Source organism: Tenrec ecaudatus, chromosome 15 (genome assembly GCF_050624435.1).
Source record: "Tenrec ecaudatus isolate mTenEca1 chromosome 15, mTenEca1.hap1, whole genome shotgun sequence".
In the NCBI taxonomy this organism is placed as follows: Eukaryota; Metazoa; Chordata; class Mammalia; order Afrosoricida; family Tenrecidae; genus Tenrec; species Tenrec ecaudatus.
In genome coordinates, this window is record NC_134544.1 from 105,678,351 (window position 1) to 105,699,262 (window position 20,912).

A 20,912-nucleotide genomic window follows, 5' to 3' on the forward strand; every position below is an offset into this window, starting at 1 on the left:
TTAGTTGGTAATGGGGCTCCTCCCCCTCACCCCGCCAGGCCTCTCTATCAGTTCCCTGCTTCAAGTCAGTGTGTTACATTTTGTCTTGGAGCTCCAGGTTGAAGTCTTGTCTCTCTTTCCCTGGGGAAACCCAATCAACACCCTCCCCCTGTGAGGGTTAGTGCCCTGTTCCCCCAGGAAATCTGTCTTATTTTAATTTCATGGTTATACCTCTGTTATCTCATAATTTAAAAGTTGTATTGTAAAAGTAGGAAACATTCTCACATGCAGAAAAAGCAACTATTCCTATGCCAGGTGTCCCAAGCATCAAAGTTCTGATGAAGCTCAAGAACAGAGTTTACATTAAGACTCAGGCAACTGAAGTCCCTAGAAAGGGATAATTGTGAAGTGTGCCCTCATGACTGAAGGTTGGTAGTTTGAACCCACTCAGTGATGCTTTAGGATGCAGGGCTCATGATCTGCTCCTTGCTGTTGTTAGGTACCATCGAAGTGCCTCGGGCCCATAGGGATTGTATGCACAATCAAACCAAACACTGCACGGTCCTGCCCCATCCTCACAATTATTTCCATGCCTGAGCCCATTAATGGAGTCACTGTGTCAATCAGTCTGTTAGAGAGCCTTCTTCTTTTTCACCACTCCTCAGCTTTATCGAACATGAGGTCCTTCTCCAGGGCCTTGTCTCTCCTGAAAATATGTTCAAAATATATAAGACAAAGTCTTGCTTTCTTGCTTTGAAGGAGAACTCTGGATTTACGTCTTCCAATACAGATCTGTTTGTCCTTTAAGCAGTCCATGGTAATAATAATATTCTTCTCCAGCACCACAATTAAAATGCATTTATTGAAATATATGGGCCCATGTTATCAGCAGCAACAGAACTCAGCTTTAAATAAATATGACTGCTGAAGGGGTCTCTCGTGGCCTGTACTTAAAACATGAGGGTGCAATTATACTTCCCTCCCCTCCATATTGTAACGATATATTTCCATCTCTTTAATGGAGCCTGAACCATCACAGCTCACAGGAACACTAGTAGAAGAGCATCTAAAGAATTCACAAGTGAAGAACAGATCTGGGAATCTCACTAAATGTATTATTAAGGCTTCTCTAACCAAAACCAGGACACTTATGATTTTTTATGGATAGATACAGCAGGAAGGATTATAACAGCTAATTAGTCCACACCGCAGTACAGAGGGCTCAGTTCAATTCACTTCCATGGAAGTTAATATGGAAGCAGACAGCTGAGTCTTGCCTCTGGCAATGCAGGTAGTCAGGCAACAGGCAGCAAACAGCAGGTGGGGTCACCAGCAGCTCAGGAGATTAGCGAAGAAGCTGTGGATGGGATATAGAACTCAAGCAATGCAAGAGACGGGATCTGACAGCCTCAAGCTCAAGCCATGTGTACACCAGCAGCATGGCAAAGCAGGTCTAGAAGGTACCTCAAGTTCTAGCAACAAGATCCATGGATTGCATTCCCACAAGTAGTGTAGCTCACAAGTTGAGGCAGAAAACTAGCTAAAGCTGTTGCACACTGATCCCCAGAGAGCAAGGGGGAGGGGGGCGCGAGGCTTGCTGAGCCTACTGTCAAATCAAGCGACCTTATAAATCCCATGTGTTCCTATTTACTAGGTTGGCACATTAAGCCTACCTGTCACCCCAGATCTGGTCCAACTCGTGCATCTGCAGCTGGGACAGGAGGCCTCAGGACAAGGGAGAATCCAGTGAACCATTGGGTAGGGTGAGGTATTTCCAGAACTTTGTGTCTGAATCCCTGAGCTACTTGCATTTGTGGGCTGCCACCAAGAAAAATAGTGACACAAACATGTTCCATGCTCTTGTGAATAAAGTCCAACAGTCCCATATATATTACACCAACTTATAAAGAGCATGAATATAAATAAATGTATTCTGAGGCTCCACCTGATAGAGTAAGTGGAGATGAGTGTCAGTGGCACCTTTGTAAGAATCGGCTCCTCTGGGAGTTGAATGTTGGCTGAACCCTCAGGAGAACACAATCCTCTACCTGTGTTTTCCATTCACCAAGCCCGGGGTCCTCTTCATCTAAGCCAAGCTTGATGCTAAATGAATTGCTCAAAGAGGTAGAAAAATCCAAGGGACAGGAAGCTTTAGGAATAAGGTCCATGATGCCCAACTCCCAGGGATTTACAGCTTATAAAACATCCATCATTTCCATTTTTCCATAATGTCATGGTACATTGAACATATAGTCCAAAGTTTGAGGATCATTGAAATCTATCGATCATGCTGAATTTAAGAGGAGGCATGATTCAACGTCTGCTAAATATCGGAATGACTGAGTGAGTCACCAACAGGGAAAAAGATCACTTCCCGTAAAATAACTGTACTGCTGAAGAGATTTAAAACTTACTGTGGAGTACAAAGTATTCACATCACTCTAAAGCAATTTAATGATTTAGAAGGTTTCCATTAATAAGTTGTGGGGATAGTTGTTCAGCCCTGCTCATACTTTTTCTCTGCACACAGTTGGATATCTACAGCAACCTCTTGGACTTGAAGACTCTTTCCTCATAGGGAAGATGTGAAGAACATAAACTTTCCTCAGCACACAAATAATGGCAACTTGAAGAAACAATTTTATTAACTTTTTCTTCAAATGGGTTACGTATAAATCATGTGTTTTTTCTGTCTTCCTGGGTTCTTTTAGTGGATTTTGGACATATAGAGGCAAATTAGGAAAGGCTGCATTAAGGGAAATTATTTGAGCAATTTGAGGCAGTAGAATTCCGTTCTGAACGATGTCAGATTACAATATTCATAAGGGATAAGACGACTGTGCAGAGATGACCTCTGCACCAGGAGGCAGAAGAAGCTATGGTGGGTATCTACTCCTATGAAGATGCACATCCTTGGAAAACCAAAGGACATTTCAACTTGGCTCTACAGAGACACTGTGAATCAAAATAAACTCCATGGCAGTGTTTAATTTTAGGGGCTTACAAGGAGGCCAATTCTATTGAAAAATAAACTGAGCATTCCATGCCCAGGTTATGTGTCACTGAATCTTGAGATTGTGGCTGAGATCATGCGAAATAAATAAATAAAATGCCTCTATGTCCCTACTCCCAGTGAAATATTGAGGATTTGGTTACTCCACTAAACTTCAGTCTGAAAAGACATACATTGAGACAAACAGAAATGACACAATGTATTAATTTCTCAGAGACTCTCCTGATTTAATTAATTGTGTAATTGCCTTCCTGAACCAGAGAAAGCTTTCTCTGACAACCAAAATTTACAAGAAACACCTGTGTTAACGGGGCTCTTGGTTGAAGTCATAACTGGACTTCTTGCTTCATCATTGAACAGTGTTTTAAGCAACTCCACTTGACTCACACACACCTATGGATCAAAGGGTCATAGGTCAATGCCATCCTGCTATTAGATATTACTGCCCTTGAAGGACCCAGACTCTTGGTCATAAACTGGATCCCAGAGAGTACCATATTTAAGGAATTGTACCGTGTCAATCCCTGAGATTAACTCTTCCCAAGCAGGTCATGCTTTCGGCATTCATTAATGAATGATACAGGAAGGGTCAAGAGAATGTGGAAAGAGTACCCAAATCTCTGTACCAAAAAGAACTAGTCTATATTCCACCATTTCAGGAGGTAGCATGTGAGCAAGAATCAATGGTGCTGAAGGAAGAAGTTGAAACTGCACTGCATGCATAGCCAAAACCAAGGCTCCTGGAGTTATCCGAGCACCCAATCGAAATGCTTCAGAAGAAGCACTGAAAGCACTCACTCATCTATGCCAGGAAATGTGGAAGACAACTACTTGGCCAACAGCCTGGAAGAGATACATATTTATGCCTATTCCAAAGGAATGGGGTCCAGTAGAATGCTCAAACTATAGAACAATATGATTGCTATTGTATACAAGTAAAATTTTGCTTAAGATCAAAGAACACTAGTTTCAGCAGTACATTGACAGAGGACTGCCTGAAGTTCATGCTGGATTCTGAAGAGGATTTGACACAGGGAGACCATTGCTGATCCTAGATGCATCTTGGCTCAAAGCAGAGACTACCAGAAAGATATTTACTCATGTTTCATTCACGATGTCAAGGCATTTGACTGAGTGTACCATAGTAAACTGTGTTTATCTTGAGAAGAATGGTGTGTTAGTCTGGGTAGACTAGAGAAACAAATTCATAGACTCATGTGTGTAAGAAAAAAGGTTTAAACAAAACAAAATAAAGAGGTTTATACAAAAGAGAAGTTGAATATTGAAGAAACATCCTAGCTCAGTCCAGATCAAGTTCATAAATCTGTGATATTAGCCCATATGGCCAATACCAATCTATAAGTCCTCTTCTGACTCATGAAACACATGCAATGATGCCAGATGTGGGAAGATCACAGATCAGTGGGTTGGAAGTTTTCTGGATCCAGTGTAAGCATCTCAGTGCTGGCAGGGGTCTCTACATGGTTTTTCTGGCTCCAGAGGTCTGGTTGCATCAGGATAGGCCCATGTGGCTTCTCCAGCTCACAGGGTGTAGCACTATGTGTCTTCTCAGTAGAGAGTCTCCAAAGGAGTGTGTAGTAAGAGAGAATCTCTCCCACCTCCAAGGAGGAAATTCAGGAATCCCCAGAATTCTTAGGAGAAAGAATACAGAGGCCTCATTAGCTATGACCTGATTGACAGACTAGACTCCACCCCTTCACTCTTAATCCTCTCAAGCTCCTAATTGACACCAGATTATGTAGCTACCACAAATGGGAATTCCAGAGCAATTCCTTGTGCTTATGAGGAATTTTCACATGGATCAAGAGGCAACTGTCCGAATAGAACACGGGAATGAATAGAACAAGGGATTTAAAACCTGTGTGGTTTAAAATCAGGAAAGAGGTGTCTTAGGGTTCTTTCCTTTCACCATACTTGTTCAACCTATATGATGAGCAAACCATCAGAGAAGCTGGCTTATATGAAGAAGTATGTGGTAACAACATTGGAGAAAGGTGTGGGGAGAGGTCAAACGCTTACAGACATTCTCCCCAGGGTAGTTAGGCAACCAGACTATATGGCAGGCCTCAATCCCTGCTACAGGGGACATAAACTATTCCTCCTTGAGGCCTGAGACCAAGCGTTCACACCCTACTGATAATGGTTCCCATGGAGATCTAGGGAATAGGTGAAAGTTAGGCTGCCATCCTGAACCTAGGATCTGCTCACCTTGTCACATGTATAACCCCAATCCCTCCCCTTCCTATTGCATGTATGTCCCTAGACCACCCCTCTCTCATTACTGTATTACCTATAGGACAGCCCCTTCCAGTGACGTATGTCCTCACCTGTAATTAGGGGGCTTGCGTGTCCCCAGAGAATATAAAAGGGGCCAGGGCTACCATTTAAACTCTCTCTCTCTCTCACTCACTCCACGTGGACCATCAAGTGGGGCAGAGGTCAGCATGCTACCATGAAGCATGTCTGACTCCCATTTACTTCAATACTTCACTTCTATCTCTCATGCTCTCTATAACTTTACTATGATGTTTAATTATTATCACTGTACAATTGCGCCTACCGGACCCATAATGATGTGTTAGGGGCTGGCTTCCCCTGACAGAAAGGTTTATTACCAACCTTCAGTATGAAGCTGACAAACTTGCCTGATGAAAGTGAGGAGGGTTGAAGCACTTGCTGATGAAGAGCAAGAATTTCAGCCCTCAGTATGTATTACAAGTCGATGTAAGGAAGACCACAATGCTCACAACTGGAACAATAGGTAACATCATGATAAATGGAGAAAAGGTTAAAGTCTTATTTGGATTCACAATTAGTGCTCATGGAACAACAGTCAAGAAATCAAAACATGTATCACTTTAGATAAATCTGCGGCACAAGACCTTTTTAGAGTATTACAGATAAGTGCTGTTCCTTTGAGGACTAAGGTGCTCCTGACCCAAGCCATTCCCCATTGCATCATATGCTTGTGAAACTTGGATATTGACTAAGGAAAACTAAGAATCAATGCATTTGAATTGTGGTGCTGAAGAGGAACACTGTAACTATCGTCGACTGCTAAAAGGACAAACAGATCTGTATTGGAAGACGTAAGACCAGAGCACTCCTTAGAAGTAAGGATGGCAAGACTTCATCCTACATACTTTGGAAATATTGTCAGGAGAGACCAGTCCCTGGAGAAGGCATTGTGTTTGATAAAGCTGAGGAGTGGCAAAAATAGGAAGCTTTATTTTGTTTTCCTTTAAAAAAACATCATTTTATTGGGGGCTCTTACAGCTCTTACAACATTCGATACATCAATTGTATCAAGCATATTTGTACATATGTTGCCATCATCTTTTCCAAGACCTCTTCTACTTGAGTCCTTGGTATAATTTTCTCTTTTTTTCCCTCCCTTCTCCATCCTCCCTTCCTCATGAATCATTTATCAATCATTTTTGTTATTATTTTGTATCGTACAATGTCCTTTGTGTCTCTTCACCCACATTTCTGTTATTCGTCCCCTTAGGAGGGGGTGCTATATATCCAACCTTGTGATGAGTTCCCCCTTTTCCCGCCGTCCCGGGCCATCCCCCTACTCTCATGATGTAGCTACTCCCACTACTGTTCCTGAGGGGTTTATCTGTCCTTAATTCCATGTGCCCAGAGCTCTTATCTGTACCAACGTGTGTTCTCTGGTCTAGTCAGATTTGTAAGGTAGAACTGGGTCATGGTAGTCCAGGGGGAGGAAGCATTAAGGAACTAGAGGAATGCTGTGTGATTCATCTGTGATATACTACACCTGGAACCATTCCTTCCTTATAACCCTTCTGTGGGGAGATATGCAATTGATATCCAATTGTCTACAGATGGGCTTTGGGTCTCCACTCCAACCCCTCTTGTTTGCATCGATATAGTTGTTTGTTTTAATCTTTTGATACCTGATACCTGTTCTCATTGACATCTCGTGATCACACAGGGTAGTGTGCTTCTTCCATGTAGGCTTATTTGCTTCCCTGCTAGATGGCTGTTTGTTTGACTTTAAGCTTTTAAGACCCCAAATGTTGTATCTTTTGATAGCTGGGCACCATTCACTATCTCCACCACATTTGCTTATACACCCATTTTGTCTTCAGCAATCGTGTTGGGAAGGTGAGTATCAGAGTACCAGGTTATCAGAACAAAGTGTTCTTGTGTTAAGGGAGGCCTTGAGTAGAGACCCAAAGTCTGTCTGATATCTTAATATTTAACATATAAATACATGTACATTGGTCTCTATCCCTTTCATTAAACATTAATATATTTACATATATACATGCCTATAGTGATACTTCTGTAAATAGCTTTTGCCTCCAATTTCTTTCCTCTACTTCCTTTCACCTTCCTCCTATCCCACAATCATGCTCACCCACCATTTGACTCTTGGTAATTCCTCTCGGATACATTGCACTTGCCAGGCATTATACACCCTCCTGTTCCCTGATCTGTGAGTTTGTTGGCTCCCCATTCCCCCTCTCCACCACTTCCTCTGCCCTGTCCCCCAACACAGCTCCCACTGCTGGTTACATTGTTTTCTCTTTGGGATTGTTCATCCTGCTTATTTTATATAGAGACATAGGGCAAAAGAAAAGCAAAAATAAACAAAGCAAAACGAATACTTACCTGGCAGGGGAGATACCATGATCACGAAGGTGGTTTTCCCAGGGCGAGGTTTATTCATCCATTGCATTCCGGATGTGGTGACCTCTGCGATTTCCCCAAATGTGGGAAAATAGACTGCATCATTTGTGGTAGTGGGGGACTGCAGATCAGGTCTGATGAGGTGCCAAGCCCTGTCCCCCAAGTCAGAAGTCTATTTTCAGGATTCCTTGGGGACTTGGTTACTTTGCTGCCCTGTTGCACTTCCTTTGATTTCACCCCGCGGTGTCTGGGGCAAACTGGGCACACTTTCTGCACAGTGTCTCCAGTGCTGTCCCCAGTAGCACTAGGGTTCAGCGAAGGAATCCCATGTCTCCTGGTGGGGCCAGCCACACGGTCCTCTGTGTGGATTGGCTGCTCCAAGCAGGGATGTCGTCCCCAGGGTTTGGTGGGCCATGATGAGATTCTCACTCTCACTCTCACTCTTGCTTGCTCTCTCCCTCATAGTTTGGGTCTGGACCTCATCGTGTGGGTCTGGACAGATCAGCAAAGAGCAAGGTTCTTGAGAAGATTGATTGACACAATGGCTCCATCAGTGGGCTCAACCCTGGCAATAATTATGACGACGGCACGGGACCGGGCAGTGTTTGGTTCAATTGTACATTGGCTATGGGCTGGAAGCAATTCGATGACACCTAACAACACAGAGCAGATCATGAATCCTGTGTCCTAAGACATCGCTGGGTGGGTTTAAACCACCAACCTTTCAGACATATGTGTACACTTCATCATTTGCATCATGTAGAAACCTCAGTGGCCCTGAGTCTGATTATAAAATCTATCCTTGAGCTTTATCAAAACTCTGGTGCTGGGGGCACCTGTCCGGGTCTTTTTCCCTCCATAAGGCACAGGCGCTTTTACTGCAGGTGAGAATATTTCCTACTTTTACAATACCACTTTTGAATTTGGAAACACCAGGGAAGACTACAAAACCAGTAAATAAAAATGGAGAGATTATCTAGGAACACAGTGAGACAGAGCAGAATCCCCAAACTGAAACCATCTACAACTGGTCCTTGGCCTGATCCTGCGCTCTTCGGGTCCTGAGCGCCCCCTGGAGTCCAGTCTCTTCCCTGCAGAGGAGGTTTGTGTCTGGGCTCTCACTGACTTCCCACATTGTGTCACTTACATTAATGCATGATCATTTCCTCGACATTCATGCTCTTTCTAATCATCTGCAGAAAGAGAGTGTTCTTAGAGTTGTCTCTGGAGATGGTGAATTGACGCTTTGCTCAGTCTGTGTATAATGTAGTCCCACCAGAATAACTAATGTATACAACCCACTGCAGGCCCTTCACTGGAGCCTGATGGGAACAATGCATTTCACAACTATTGAAGGTGAATCCAGACGCTGCACAGGAGAGTCTCCGAGACACCCCACCACCACCACGACTTTCTCAGATCGCCCCCAGATGGTGCTCACACTGGACACCTACAAACACAGAAACACCACGATTAGAGGACACATACACAAACAAATGTACTCGATATTAAACACACACAGCAAGGGTCTACAATGATTACCATGTAAAATGGACAAAGATTGGTGCAAAAGTAGTTTTGTGTATTTGTATTATTAATAGTTATGATATGTATTGATTGAATTTTATATCCTGGATGGCTGTATTGGACTGAACAAAAAATGAAAGCACAACAGAACTGTGGGATTCAACCGAAGAGAACCTTGTGGGCTATTTGTAGCAACAACCAACCTGTATAGTGTCAAAATCAAACTGACGTTAATGACCTCATTTTGCATCTAATGGAATTAGAGAAAGATGAGTGTGCCACCGCCCAGGTTTACAGGGGAAGGGGTAGGGGTGCCAGGAAATAATTAATATAAGATCTCAAGTAAATGAAATAGAATGAACACCATCAGTAAGTCAATTAAACAAAAACTGACTCTTTGAGAAGATGACCTCGAGTGATAAATATCCAGTTTTCATGATCATGACAGAAGAAAGAGGATGCAATTCTGCATGCTTTCTGAACAACCTCATGCCCACAGCTGTATATATCACAAAAAATGGAGGGATTTCTTGGATGGCAAGAAAACCAATAATGTTCCTATGCAAGAAACAAACGATGGCGCCGGTCACCATCATCATGGGTATCTACATCTTAAGGGGGACGAGAGGCTTTTTGCTGGATCTAACTTGGCAACCTTTGCTTCTTTGGACTTAAGCCAATGGCCTGCCATCTGACCTGCCCATTTTGGACTCATTTTCCTGTCTAGTCACAAACCTGACCTGCCAACCTGCCTTTCACCCTTCTCCGCAGCCTGTGGTGTTCCTGCCCATCCTGGGTTCGTTAGCCCCTGAAGTGTAACTTCATGTAATTTAGTGGCAGTGTAATTTAGAGTCAGAAAGGGGAACTATGATTTTGGTTTGTGATCATTAAGACTCCTTTAACCTGTGAACACATTTTTTAGAGTACTGACTGCATAGCAGAGTGGGTGAGTTTGATCATAAGCATTAGATAGATATTTTATTTATTTGTTTAAAAGATAATTTGACTGGGGGGCTCTTACAGCTCTTATAACATTCCATATATCAATTGCATCAAGCATATTTGTACATATGTTGCCATCATCATTTCCAAAACATTTTCTTCTTGAACTCTTGGTATTAGCTCTTCTTTTTCCCCTCCCTCTCCCACCATCCCATCCTCTTGAATTCTTGATCAATTATATATTGCTTTTATTATTTTATATCTTACACTGTCTCTTGTCTCCCTTCACCAACATTTCTGTTATGTATCTCCTTCGGGGTTTGGGGAGAGCTATACAGCCAACCTTGTGATGGGTTCCTCCTTTCTCTCCCTCCCTCCTCCCCAACCATTCCCCTCTCCTCATATTGCTACTCCCATTACTGTTCCTAAGGGGTTTATCTGTCCTGAATTCCCTGTGTCAAGAGCTCTTATCTGTACCAATGTGTGTTCTCCAGTTTAGCTAGATTTGTTAGGTAGAACTGGGGTCATAAAAATTAAAAAAAAAAAAAAGAGGGACGAGAGAGGATTCATTGTGAGCTCTCACACCACAAAGGTTGGTGTGTGTAATGTAAAGCTTATAGAGTGAAAACTACTTACAAACTCATATATAACAATAAAGTACATGTCTCAGAGCTCTGTTTTCCCTTGAGAGTGCTTGTGCTTCTCTGAGTCTGAGGGAGAATTCTTGCCCATATTCTCTACTCATCTGCTTCTAAATATCAGAGGACATGAAAATGCAGCTCTCTGCCACTGATAAACCAGTCAGAGCCCCTGATGTGGGAGATCTCAGAGGACAGTCCCAGTCTCTGGGGTCTCTGGTGTTACCATTTCTGCCCAGAAGCTAGTCCACAAGACTCATAATGAATTTTACACCAAACGTGGCATTCATTCTGGCCATTTTACATGGTAATTGTTGTACACCCTGCTGCTGTGTGTATAATTGTGAGTGCATTTGTTTGTATGTGTGCCATCTAATCACGGTGCCTCTGTGTTTGCAGGTGTCCAATGTGAGGTGAAGCTAGTGGAGTCCGGGGGTGACCCAAGAAAGCCTGGGGGGTGGTCTTCATGAAGTATTCAGTGATTTCTTCATGAAAGCGAGAATCGAGCAGGGCCATGTTTTAAGAACTAACTATTCTTGGATTGGGGCAAGAACTAAGTAGGAGCCCAAAATCCATATGCTAGCCCAGGGGTCCTCAAACGTTTTAAACAGAGGGCCAGTTCAAGGTCCCTCAGACCCGTTGGAGAGCTGGACTATAGTTTAAAAAAAACAAACAAAAACAACTATGAACAAATTCCTATGCACACTGCACATATCTTATTTTGAAGTAAAACAAATGGGGCAAAAACACCCGGTGGGCTGGATAAATGTCCTGGGCGGGCTGCATGTGGCCCACGGGCCATAGTTTGAGGATGTCTGTCAGCTAGCCCATGGGTTTAATAACTCTGATTTACTTTTGCGGTCATGTTATGATAAAACCAAAACCCCAAACAAACAATAACAACAAAAACACACAAAGAGCAGAAAGAAACAAAAAAGCAAAGAAACAAAAGAGAAAATCATTGTCAATCTTCCTCTAGGGTATAAGGCAATTGCACTGATAAAATTCAGCAATTTATTCAATGACAGATGTTTTCCCCCAATCTATGGGCTCTCATTTTGCTCTCCTGATAAAATCATTTTTTAAAATTAAAAAATAATTTTTGTTATTGTATTTGCAATACATAATTTTGTTGAATACTGCCAAAAATGTTACAAACTTTTAATCCTCATTGTATACATTAATGAAATGAATTTCAGAGCAGTTAAGTATCTTGCATGTGCTTACATAACTTATAAATAGCGTGTATGAGATTGAAAACTAATGCATTCTGATTCTAAAAATTATTCTCCTAACTTCCAAGTCTACATAACTAAGCTGTCAAGGCACTTCTGGCGAAGTTTCCTTATTTATTTATTTTTTATAAATTATTTTATTGTTCTTACAGCCCTTCTAACTGTAAGAACAGTTGATGTATGGAATGTCAGAAGAGTTCTTACAGCTCTTCTAACATTCCATACATCAATTGTATCAAGCATATTTGTGCATATGTTGCCATGGTTTCCAAAACATTTTTCTACTAAAGCTCTTCTTATAAAACCCTCTTTTTCCCCCTCTCTCCCTCTTTGATCAAATATATATATCTCCTTTGATCAATTATATATATATATATATCCTTTGATCAAGTATATATATATATATGTATATGTATATATATACATACAATTTTTTTAGTAAGCCTTGCAAGTGCATGGCCTCAAAAAATTAGTTTATGACTCAGAATTGTTCCTCTCCATGGAAATCTTTAGTAAAAGGCAAAAGATTTATACGATCTGAAGAGAAACCAGAGTATGCTCAATTATATTTTGTTATTGTTAATTTGTATCTTACACTGTCCGTTGTCTCCCTTCACCCACATTTCTGTTATCATCCCCTTTGGAGGTGGGGCGGCTATATATCCAGCCATATGATAGGTCCCCCGTTTTTTACCCTTCCCCCTACCTGATCATCCACCTAGCCTCATTACATCACTACTCTCATTATTGTTCCTGAGGGGTTTATCTTTCCTGAAGTCCATGTGTCGAGCGCTCTTAGCTGTACCAATATGTATTCTCTGGTCTATCCAGATTTGTAAGGTAGAACTGGGTTACGGCCTTGCGGGTAGGGAGCGAGTATTCAAGAACTAGATGAATGATGTGTGATTTGTCGGTGCTATACTGCACCTGGGTTGAATCATCCCTTCCTTATACTACTTCTGAGGGTGTGGGTGGTATCCAATTATCTACAGATGGGATTTGGGTTCCACTCCAACCCCCCTCTCTCAAATCAATATAATTGTTTGTTTTGGATCTTTTGAGACCTGATGGCTGATCCCATCAACACCTCATGATCACACAGGCTGGTGTGTTTCTTCCATGTGGGCTCATTTGCTTCCCTGCTAGATGGCTGCTTGTTTGACTTGAAGCCTTTAAGACTACAGACGTTATATGTTTTGATAGCTGGGTACCATCCGCTCTCTTCACCACATTTGCTTATGCACCCATTTTGTCTTCAGCAATTGTGTCGGGAAGGTGAGTATCAAAGAGAGCCAGGTAATCAGAACAAAGTGTTCTTGGGTTAAGGGAGGCCGTGAGCGAGGCCCAAATTCCATCTGCTATCTTACACCTTTTCATATAAATATATGTTCATTGGCTTCTATCCCTTTCATTATAAATTAATATATTTACATATCTATAGACCCATAGCTATACCTCTATAAATAGCTTTTGACTCCTATTTCTTCCCTCTATTTCCTTTCACCTTCCTTCTATCCCACTATCATACTCACCTTCCATTTGGCTCTCAGTATTTCCTCTTGGATACATTGCTCTTCATAAAACCCTACTCGGGATTATACACCCTCCTCACCACCAATTTTAGATCTCTTGTTTTTCCCTTTGTCTATGAGTTTGTTGGCTCCCCACTCTCTCTCCCCGCCCCATCTTCTTCCATGTCCCCCCTGAACTGCCGGTCCTGTAGTTTCTCTTTGGGATTGCTCATCCTGCCTATCTTATATAGACAGACAGAGGGTGGAAGAAAAACCAAAACATAATAAAACAAAAACAAAGCAACAACAAAAAATAATAGATAGTTCCAGGTCTGTCTGCTGACCCTAATGTATTTTTTCCGATCAAGTCTGAAGAGGTGACAAGCCCTGTACCCCAGGCCAGAAGTCTATTTTCAGGATTCTTTGATGACTTGGTTACTTTGTTCCCCTTACTGTCCAGGTACACTCCCTTTGCCTCTCACCCCACTGTGCATGGGGCATATCAGGTACACTTTCCTGCACAATGTCTCCAGTGCTGTCCCCTGTACTGTTGTGGGTCAGTGATAAAATGTCTTGTCTTGTGGTGGGGCAGGCCCTACGGTGCTCTCTATGCTCCGAGCATGATGTCGTCCCTGGGGCTTGATGTGTCATGATGAAGTTCTTTCTCTCTCCCCCTTAGTTCGGTCCTGTGTGGTCTGGACAGAGCCACCTCTCTCCCCGGGCTATATCTTCAGTGTTGTCCTCTGTATTGCCTTCTGGGGAGACGGTCAACATAGATCGACTTGGGTTGTTCTTACAGCTCTTATAACAATCCATACATCAATTGTATCAAGCATATTTGTACATACATTGCCATCATTATTTACTAAACATTTACTTTTTATGGACACCTTAATATCACTTCCTCTTTTTTCTCTCCCTCCCCCAACACCCGCGTGACTCTTTGATAAATTATGTATTATTATTTTCTTATCTTACACCGACCATGTCTCACTTCCCACAGTTTCTGTTGTTTGTCCTAGAGGGGGTGTGTGTGGTTTATGTGTCAATCATTGTAATCAGTTCCCTCTTCTTCCCCTCCTCTTCCCACCCTCCCACCACCCTCCTGATATCGCTACTCCCATTCCTTTTCTTGGATTCCGTGTTCATGGGCTCTCATCTCTTATATGTACCTGTGCACATGCTCTGGTCTAGCCCGCAGTGAAAGGAAGGACTGGAGTGATGATAGTGGGGAAAGAGGAAGCATCAAGGAACCAGAGGGATATTGTGTGTTTCATTGGTGCTATTTTGAGCTGTGGTTGACTCATCCCTTTCCTTGTGACCCTTCTGAATAGATGTCCTATTGTCTACAGATGGATTTTGTGTCTCTGCTCTGACCAACCTGGCATTCTGTGATGCTCACACTCCCAGCACAATTGCTGAACACAAAATGGGCACATAAGCAAGGGTGGTGAAGAAATCGGATAGTGCCAGGCTATCAGAAGATATAGCATCTGGGGTCCTAATGACTTGAAGTTAAACAAGCAGCACTCTAGCAGAGAAGCAACTAACCCACATGGAAGAACACCATCTGTGCTATCATGAGGTGTCCACAGGATCAGTTGACAGGCAATAGAAAACCCCAAACAAATAAAAAACCATATTGTTGAGAATGAGGGGTCACGTTTATGATATCATTTAAAATACCATGGCTTGGGTCAGGTACACCATATTCCTCAAGGTAATATTTTTATTATTAAAATTTTAAAGATATATTTTGCAGCAGATTCACCAAACGCAATATGTCATTAAGTTCGGTTTGAGTTGATTTAGTTTAGTCTAGTCTAATTTGATTTAGTTTAATTTAGGACCCAATTGCAGTAAAATCCTGAAGAACTTCATTTTTTACTATTTTAAGTGGGTAAATACATAGAACACTTAAAATGCTTATGTAGGAGATGTTTGTTTCATTTTCCTCATTAACTTTGTTCATTAAATCATTTATTATAGTGGTATCAATTCAGGGATATTAATTGTATCCTTTACATTTAAAAAAATTATTTTATTGGGGCTCATATAACTCATCGCAATCCATACATACATCAATTGTGTAAAACACACTTATACATTCGTTGCCTTCATTCTCAAAATTTGCCTTCTGCTTCGGTTCCTGGAAGCTGATTTTCCTTTTTATCCCAACCCCTTTCCTCCCCACTCACCCCTCCTGTATCCTTTATATTTTTATACAATTCTAAGTTATATATTTTATTGTTCATAGTTGTCCAGATTTTTGATGTATTGAGAACATTTTCATTTCATATTAGGCATTTCCAGTTATGTCTTTTACAATGACACTCTGCAATTTTTCAATGATGTATAATGATTTCATAACTTGGGGACACATACCCATGGTAATGACCTTTATAAAACAGAAAACATTGCTGTGTGCACTTTATTTTGCTTTTAGATTTACAGTCGTTGATCACCTGAAAGTTACTTATGTTAGTATGCTGCCCTGTACCACCCTCAGAGTTGTTCTATTCATTTCAATAGGAACATTTTTAATAGAGTTTTGCTTTCCATCTTGAAATGCCCTAATTATTTTGTAATGTATACAATTATATTAACTCTGTTGTAAAGTTTTATCTTATATTTGAAATAAAAATGTCATATTTCCAACCTGGCAATAACAAGTAGAAGAATTTAACTGCTGTTAACTTACATACATCACCTATTGAGCACCAATTCTCAAGAGTCTTGGCAAAGAGTGCATTGGGAGGAATGGTTGAGGAGTTGAAGCAGGCCTGAACTCAGTCTTACAGATATCAGCATTTTGGGATGCTAGTTTAGCGGTTGATTTTCCTTCTTCCCTCTTTTCATAGATTCCCTGGTTGAGTAGTGGTTATGCATTGGGCTGCTAGCTGCAAGTTCAGCAGTACAAAACCACCAGCTATTCCATGAAGACAGATGAGGATTTCTACTCCTTTAGAGAGTTACAGTATCTGAAACACTCAAGGACAGTTCTTCTCTGTCCTATAGGGTCACTTTCACTTGGCATCTATGCAATGTCACTGAGTTGAGTTTGGTATATTTCAACTTATGGATAAAAGCACTTTATAATTACTGTGCATAGTTTATGTAGCTTTATTTTTAAATGATTTGAGGAGAATGGCAGCTTGATTATATTATAAAATTATATTCGCTGTTGTGAAAAAGCTGCCAGATTGTTCTAATGTGACGGTAACATTTGGTAGTTTCTGGCACTCTACATCCTCACCAGTCTTTCATGGTATCAGTCTGTCTTTTGAAGCAGAAGCACAATAGTAAACTTGCGTTACTAATTTATTGACCATTTAACTTGCAATTCTTAATGATAGTTGATGGACCACGACATTCCACATGCTTGCTTGCTAACTTTGAAGACATCAGATCAGATCTCCCCATTTCATCAATTTTGTAATTCGGATTTTAGCTAATTATGTAGTGTCTTTCTTTGAAAATCATTCAGAATGTGGCACTCCTCAACAGCTCATCATCTTCTATTCCTGGATGACATTCACGGAGTATAGAGCCCAGCCACTTTAGTAAACTATTTAATCACTGATGCTCAAGAGGGTCTTCTATTTAAATATAAAAACAAAATCATTTAAATGAAATATTCCCCATATAGTTGCACACTCAGGATAAAATATAGGCCCCATGTGCTGAAGCGAGATCTTTGCTTTAACCCTGGCATAACTCCCATCTTGCAGCCTTAGGCAGCATGAGAGAGTATATGTGGGAGTATATATGAGTACAGTCTCAGAAGCTGATGTCTTACCCAGCAATAAAGATTGGCAAGGAGGCACTGCATTGGCCAGCATTAGACCTTCTCTTTGATGCCAATGTTTTCATCCCAAAGTCATGAAATAACCAAGTAGTTGTCATTTTAAGCTGCAAAGAACTATGCCTGATTTCTCTACAACAGTAGAAAACTGGATAATTTTGATAGCCCTTTCATTGGGCCCCTATTTTTCTACAATTTCCAAGTTCCAAAAATTGGAAAGTTCTGTGGGTATATTGATTAAATTACTGACCATGATTTGGAGCAGTGGGAAAAAACAAAAACAACATATGGATTATAGAGCCCAAGCAACGCTTCTTCAATGTGGAAGGAAACTGCCAGCATATACGGGTACTTTGTAGTACACGTGATAAAAACGTCATTTACAAAGGGTTACTGTGGGAGTTATATAATCATTTGTCAATTTGATGATTAAGAATGTAGGGGTGGAGTCTAGCCTGTCAATCAGATCATAGCCAATGCGGCTTCTGTGTGGGCATGGCCTTCTCATGAGAATTCTGGGAAATCCAGTATTTCATCCTTGGAGGCAGGAAAGACTCTTTCTCACTACTTCACAGCTTGGGAGACACCGCAGCTGAGAGGACAAATTGACCCATCCCGTGCAGCCCTGGGTGCTGGGGAAGCCATTCCGAGACCCCTGCCAGAGCTGTTTCCAATGACACTGGATGCAAAGACTTGCTACCCACTGGCCTGTGATCTTCTAAATTCGGCATCATTGCATGTGTTTCGTGAGTATGAAGAGGACTTTATAGATTGCTGTTGGACATATAGGCTAATATCAGACTTATGGACTTGATCTGGGCTGGGCTGGGCCATTTTCTCAATGTTCAATTGCTCTTGTATATAAATCTACTTCTTATACACACAGAGATGAAAGTGACCTGGACTGAAAAAAAGAAAAGAAAGAAAGTGACCTGGACTAATGAGCAGAGATGCACGTAGTCAGAATCTTAAATTGTTCAGACACCCACCAACCCCAGATGCCATGAGATGGCAGGCAGTCTGCTGCAGTGACTGGGATCAAGTGATTACATTCCAGCCTACATGAGAGAAAATACTCAATTCCGTGATCTCCAACTGACAACTGGGAAACTGTCCTGTGCTTGAATCTCGGGATATTGACTAAACCTCTGGGTTTTTGTTTTTTACCAAATCATTACTTATTCCCCTCAGCAGAATCTGCTCAAGAGAAGCCATGTGAGTTCCACTCTTTAATTGTATTTCAACCTTTAAAAAATTAGAATACATTAGAGATTATACAGTGGTTAGAAGTAAGGAGGAAAATGGATGAGGTCAACCCTCGGTCTGGAACTTTTTGCAGACATTGATATGAGGGATAAAAACGAAGTGGAAATCTGAATGGGAAATAAACTTTAAAATAGCACGTTCAAAGATAGTGCCACTGCTTGCACTGTCAAAAGTATGGATAATTTTCCAAAATGGATGAATCTGTAAGCTTGGTTAATTAATTCAAGGTGAGATCTCTGAGCAGTTATTCAGTGGCCATGCATAACTCGAGAGACTGAGCAGGAATGTTCAGGCTTCAGAAGCACCCATTTCACCTGGGGAAAGGCCACTTCAGTGTCCATGACAAGCCCTAAATGTGGAGGTAACATTCTACCCTTGGTCTGGGAAAGCCAGCACATCTTCAGGCAGTGCTGTAGCTCCTCTGGAAAAGCAGAGTTGTGGGCAAAGACGCTGTTGCTCTGTGTTCTTCTGTGCCTGGTGACAGTTCCCCAAGGTGAGGGTCTCAGATAGCAAAGCTGGTTTATGGGGCCTGTGGTGAGTGCATGTGACTGACAGGAACTTCTCTCTTTATTTCTAGGTGTACTGTCCCAGGTGCTGCTTCAGGAGTCTTTTCCAGGTCTGGTCAAGCACAGTCTATTGTTCTCCCTCACCTGTATGGTCTCTGGTTACTCCATCACCAGTAGCTACTGCTGGAGCTGGCCCCTGGGGAAAGGTCTGCAGTGGTGGGGCCACATATGCTATGGTGGTGATACATAGTATCACTCATCCTTCTGAAGTCCACTCTCTAATCACCAAAGACAATTACAAGAACCAGTTCTCCCTTTAGCTGAGTTCCCTGACTGTACATGACACAGTCCTGTGTTATGTGCAAGGTACACACTGTGGGGACTCAATGTGAGCCCAGACACAAACCTCCCCTGAAAGGGAGGCAAAGAGCAGCAGGAGGCACTAAAGACCCAAAACATCACAGGTCCCCGCCCTAGAAAGGCACAGAAGAGCAATCAGGAGGATTTCCTGTTGGAGTCTGCATGTTCTCTAACTGGCTCTCAGCATCTCCAGCGACAGATTTCACTTTTCATTTCTTCCCTACATTTTCTAATCATCACTGCTAACTTGAAAGGAGGAACTAGTAAACTAGTAAACTCTGCTTGCAGTAGAAATATATACATGACTCTGACCCTTCATTATTTTCCTAAATGACCCATTTTTTTTGACAAGCAGATTATCATGATCATTCTCATCCTACCTGTCACGTAAAAACTGTTGACAATGAATGGAAACACAGGCACGTAGACACTCATGAGTGCAATGCATGGTTTAAAATTCCTTGAGCTCCAAGGATATAGAGTATTTATATTCCAAATGTGTTGTGAAGGCACTATTTGTTTTTTTAGCATTAATTTTGGACTGGTATGTTAGATTAGGTGTTTTTCTTTTCTTAAAAATCATTTTATTGGGGGGCTTGTACAACTCTTATCACAATCCATACATCCATCTATTGTCTCAAGCACATTTTTATATTTGTTGCCATCATTTTCAAAATATTTTCTTTCTACCTGAGCCCTGGGTAGCAGCTTCTCATTTTCCTCCTCTCATTCCCCCACCCCACTCCATCATGAACCCTTAATAATTTAAAAATTATTATTACTTTGTCATGTCTTACTCTGACTGATGTATCCCTTTACTCACTTTTCTCTTGTCGGCCCCCTAGGAGGGGTTATAGGTAGACCATTGTGATCGGTACCCCATTTCCCCGCACCTTCACCTTCCCCTCTTGGTATAGCTACTCTCAATATCGATCCTGTGGGATTTATCTGTCCTGGATTCTCTGTGTTTCCAGCTCTTACCTGTACCCGTGTACACGCTATGGTCAAGCCAGATTTGTAAGGTAGATTTGGGGTCATGATAATGGGGGGTAGGAGAGGAAAGTTGTATGTTTCATCGGTGCTATACTCCACCCTGACTGGCTTGTCTGCTCCCAGCGACCCTTCTGTAAGGGGCTGTCCAGTTGCCTTCAGATGGACTTTGGGTCTTCACTTTGCACTCCCCGACAGTCACAATGATATGATATTTGTTCTTTGATGCCTGATACCTGATCCCTTTGACACCTTGTGATCACACAGACTGGTGTGCTTCTTCCCTGTGGACTTTGTTGCTTCTCATCTAGATGGTCACTTGCTTATCTTCAGGCCTTTAAGATCCCAGATGCTATATCTCTTGATAGCCAGGCAATATCTGCTCTCTTCTCAACATTTGCTTATCCACCCAGTTTGTCTTCAGAAATCATGTTGGGAAGGTGAGCATCATGAAATGCCA

At 41.7% G+C, this 20,912-nt stretch overlaps 1 non-coding gene and 1 pseudogene across 1 annotated transcript; one reads left to right on the plus strand and one right to left on the minus strand.

Annotated features, from left to right (window-relative positions):
• The first annotated feature begins 7,646 nt into the window (after positions 1-7,646).
• Positions 7,647-7,834, plus strand: LOC142428238 (U1 spliceosomal RNA; annotated as a pseudogene).
• Positions 7,835-12,455: 4,621 nt separating this feature from the next.
• Positions 12,456-12,571, minus strand: LOC142428295 (U5 spliceosomal RNA). Its single transcript, XR_012780219.1, has one exon. It is a non-coding gene; the product is annotated as a U5 spliceosomal RNA (small nuclear RNA).
• Between the last annotated feature and the right edge of the window lie 8,341 nt (positions 12,572-20,912).